Source organism: Palaemon carinicauda, chromosome 2 (genome assembly GCF_036898095.1).
Source record: "Palaemon carinicauda isolate YSFRI2023 chromosome 2, ASM3689809v2, whole genome shotgun sequence".
In the NCBI taxonomy this organism is placed as follows: domain Eukaryota; kingdom Metazoa; phylum Arthropoda; class Malacostraca; order Decapoda; family Palaemonidae; genus Palaemon; species Palaemon carinicauda.
Window position 1 is genome coordinate 59,927,424 of NC_090726.1, and position 5,398 is coordinate 59,932,821.

Consider the following 5,398-nt stretch of genomic DNA (forward strand, 5'->3'; position numbering starts at 1 on the left):
GGTGACCTTATGAATGAAGGAACAAGTTTTCGTTACATTTAAGATGAAATTAAGAAAAAAAGCTAAGAGGCAACTCACCTGAACTCCGGTGGGAGGCTGGGAGCTGAAGTCAAAAGGGGTACGCTAACTGGTGCCTCAGCAGCAGTGGTTGCTTCACGCTCTCTGGGATAACATCACCTTCAGCTGACTGCTTTTGGAATCTTATAGCTTTTTCTGGTGTTGATAATGGTAAGATTGGCGAGTTATTATTTGGGTGAGAGCATAACTGTCGATTTCTATAAGTGGGTCGTTGATCAGGGAACAAATTTGAACGACATGAAAGTTAGTGGTCCATGTTTCTGGTAGAATGTTAAATATGTCTTTTAAAAACTTCACATTGGAAGTTGGTAATTTGGCCATAAGGGAAACTTGAATGAACATTCACGCAATTTGTAAATAGTTTCAACTATTTACAACATGTATCAATGTATATACATCTAATGAAATTTAAAAAAAAAATGCTTAAAATTACACATCTCGTAGAGTTCAAGGAAAACTGAGTCAGGTCTGCCAAAAACCAACAGTCTTAAAGAGCAATTCTCCAAGAGTTCCTTTCTTTATGAGTCACTGGCCTTACACCAGTAAGAAGTCTTGTTACTTAGCGGGTCATAACATCCTTAGCTCAAACGTTGAGAAGGCTAAAGCTCATGGCAACATCACGTTCCCAAACAATAAACCAAGTTGTCAATAAATTCCCTAAAAATGTATTCCCGTATTTGACGGCAGAGATGGGGCTAATTATAGCCCTGATGTGGCGTTAATAGGGCAAAAATGTATATACGATATATATATATATATATATATATATATATATATATATATATATATATATATATATATAAATATATATTAGCACACACGATAAGAGCAAAAGGGATATTCATTGGTTTTATAGGATAATCGCTTAGTTTGAATACATTACAAATAGCAATAACTATAATATATTTGGATGTTTACATTAACAGCAGTATTAATTATAACGACAAGATTTATTCATTTCTATTATTTATAACATTATTCATTTTGTCGATGTATATTTACCACAAACCCTTATATGAACACATCGACTGTTTGATAAACGTGATTTTCGATTTTCCATGTTCAAATTAGCTTTCCCCGCGAGTGACACTCGTAGAGAAGCTTAGTTCATCTTTACTGCTAGATTCTAATAATAAAAATAGAATTCTCTTGACATTGCTAAATACATTTTAACTTTCGTGAAGCCTATTAGTGTCTATAACGAGATTTCCGTCAAAAATAAAGAATATATATTGATATATATGTATATACACACACACACACACACACACACACACACATATATATATATATATATATATATATATATATATATATGTATATATATATACATATATATATACATATATATATATATATATATATATATATATATATATATATATATATATATTTATCTATATATACTAAATGAATTTGAAAAAGGTAGAGATTTCAAGCACTATTCTAATATGAATAAGCAAATGTGAGAAAATAGATAATTTTGTCTGTAGAGTAATTTTAAGTCATTTATAGGAGACGATCTATTTTAATTTCCTTCTATCCTTGGCTTTGCCCATTAAAACTCAATATGCTTTTGACTGCAATTGTACCCAAAACTTATATTATCAAAAGGGAAATTGTTTCTTTAAAAAACTATGCAAAATTATTCTAATAATAATTTTCATTTTTTTTTTTTTTTTTTTTTTTTTTTTACAAAAATCTGGAGTTTTTGATACATGGTTATTTATGCCAGGTTAAAACGAGATAAGATTTTTCATTACTTCCCCAAGGAAGCTTTCAATTCAGACTTCCCTTGGATGGCAGAGTTATAAGTATTTCCTCATTTCTTATAACTAATTACATTTTGGGGAAAATTGGAATAAAAATGTTTGGGAAAAGGGTATCTTTTGTAGGTGAACTACGTATCCTAGCCTGATGTTTAAAGGTTTATATGTTTAAAGGCCACTCATGAATGGGAGAGTCATGGGACAGTGACAAATTCGCTAGCTGGCAGGCCAGCTTGATGAATAAAAACAAAGCATTTGCTAAGAGCAAAAGCTTGTAAATACAAGCAAAAGCTCAAGTAGTAAAAGGTGGGAAATGCTTAGGCAAAAGGCAATTGCTTAACTTCATATTAATTATAGTTATCACCATTTGCTACATTTTGCTTGATGGAGTTGTAGCTTTTACTTAAGAACACAGTCACGTACGGTTTATGTGCTACAGTATATCCATTTTCAACGAGTCCAGCTGGAATTCTGTTTTCAGTAAATTCCTAGGCGAGTTCTTTTTCTTTGCTTGTTTTCATATCTGATAAATGGCAAGTATAATTTCCATTTCGGTGTTGTAGCTGCCAAAAACGAAAATTTGGAGTCAGACAGCTTAGGCAGAGCAGAAACGTTCCTCAGGCCAAGAATAGAAGAACAAAGCTTGTAATGCAAATTTACTTTCGAGAAACACATTCAGTGTTTTTTCTTTAATTGCACAAAAAATTGCTTAATGAGAAAGTCTTCAAAGATTTTCTGTGATCAATCTAATCTAAGGAAATGTTTCAATTCTTTCATTATATCTTGTTTCGAGAATTGATCTCCTGTCTGGTCTACAGGAACATACCATAAATGCATTCAGATCTTCCCAGACTGTTACATCCTTTGAGTGATACTCGGTATGTAATTATTTCTAACAGTCATGCCTTCTCCATCGTAGGGCTCAATACTACACAGTTTACTAGAAGTTTTATTCCAGCTATGACCATATTGTGGAATGATCTTCCTAATCACGCATTTGGATTGGTGGAACTTGAGGAGTTCAAACTTGCAACGAATGTTTTTATGTTGAACAGGCTAACCTGAGTTTCTCTTCATAGTTTATATATGACAAATCTATTTTAACGTTGTCTGATTTTAGGATATTTCATATACTTTATTAATTTATTGATTTCTATATTTCATTTCCTCATAGGACTATTTTTCTCTGTTGGAGCCCTTGGGCTTACAGCATCCTGCTTTTCCAACTAAGGTTGTAATTTAGATAATAATAATAATAATAGTAATAATAATAATAATAATAATAACAACAACAACAACAACAACAACAACAACAACAACAATAATAATAATAATAATAATAATAATAATAATAATAATAATAATAATAATCTGTAAAAGGGAAACCTCCCTCTCTAAATTTACCAGAAACAGAGGAAACCATAAAATTAAACACTGCTGCAGCGGATGGTGCCTCTTGAACAACTGAAACTGATACGAGTTATTATTATTATTATTATTATTATTATTATTATTATTATTATTATTATTTGCTAAGCTACAACCCTAGTTGGAGAAGCAGGATGCTATAAGCCCAGGGGCCCCAACACGGAAAATAGCCCAGTGAGGAAAGATAACAAGGAAAAAAAGAATATCTAAGACCAGTAATATTTATCCTGCCCCAGAACACCTTTCACTAATCACGCTTTCTCTGCATAATATTTTATTGTGGCGAATCTTTTCTTAAATTTCTCCACTTCTCATTAGGGTCATTAACCAAGGTCGTAAACGATACCTATTAGCCTCAAATATAAGAAAGTTCTTAATATTATCATAGAAAGTTAGTACTATTATCACTGAGATTGCTCATTATGTTATGTATGCTAGAGTTCTTCAAAATCTTACTCGTATTCATAGCACTTCCTGAATATTGATACTAGTGATCAGTTCATCGAAATTAAAAGTGGATTAGACATTACTGCTTGCAAGTACTTTCCTACAGGTATTTATATATTTATCACCATTATTTTGAAATTTTCGAATTCGTATATGAGTTCAATCAATTGCATATGGAAACTGATATTTGTCAGACCATTTCTCTTGAACATTTATCATTTCATTCTCAGATAGTGAGCTGCTTTAAACTTTTCCAAGCAATTGTTGTGAAGCACAAGCATTTTCTATGTTTTATTAATTGGAAATGAAGTAATTGCTGATAACTTCTAAGCCTTTGCTACAAGCAAAATTATTTACTTATCTTATTCACTGGAACTGAAGCAATTACTTTAAAATCCAAGCAAAAGCGTCTGCTGGAAGTTTTATTCATCAGGCTGGGGCCTTGAAACTAACCATATATACATATGATCAACATTCAAGACTCATGTTCGCCCAAACTAGGACCAAGGTAGGCTAGGCAATAGCTGCTGATGACTTAGAAGGTAGACCTATAGGCTCTCTCAAACCTTTCCCTCCACCATCCCAAGGAGCTTCAATGGGACTTGAACCCCAGCCAGGCAGATTGCCAGGCAGGGACGTTTCCAATAGGGCACCCCAAACGAATTCTTATTCTTATTGTACTTAAAACAATATCTGTTTTCAATAAAACTCGAAACATTTAAAGGTTTTGCTGGTAAAGAATTTACACAGATTATTACTGGGCTCAGGCAGCTTCATTGGAGTCGTGTTTATTGATCATGAAGATTTTATTGCTTCTGTAGGCTGGTTTGAATTATATGTCCCAATCACAGACGTACAGCCGCACACACACACACACACACGCACGCGCGCGTGCACCTTAATTCTAGAGAAAATATTCCAATCTCAATCCTGGGCATAGTGAATCGAGTTGAAACGTGGTAATCAGTCGACTATTAAGGGTAGCTAGTGAAGTGAGAAATGATTTTCGAAGGAAATATAATTTCCAAATACAGGGGAAAACCCGAAGGACTTTAAGGACTATATAAACATTCTTGGTTCTGTCCAATACTTGGATGGGTGACCATCGATAAAACACAGATCTAATTTGATGTTGATATTGTTCTTAGTATATTCTATTTTGATTGTTTATTACTTCTCTTTTAATTTTCTATTTCCTTGTTTCCTTTCCTCACTGGGTTACTTTTCCTGTTTGAGCCCTTGGGCTTTTACCATCTTGTTTTTCCAACTAGGGTTGTAGCTTACTTAGTATAATATATATATATATATATATATATATATATATATATGTATATATATATATATATATATATATATATGTGTATATATATACTTTATATACAGTATATATATAAATGAATACATATATATATATATATATATATATATATATATATATATATGTGTGTATATATATATATATATATATATATATATATATATATATATATATATATACATATATATACGTATATAAATGAGCTTATGTGTATACAATTGTGTGATTTTATGTGGGAGTACGTGCTTAAGAGTGTGCATATCAAAGTGGTTTGTGATTTGAAAAAATCGAACAGCGCAAACAAGCCTTTAAAATCTAATAAGATTTCCTTTTTTTTTTTCCAGATGCATCCCTTAAA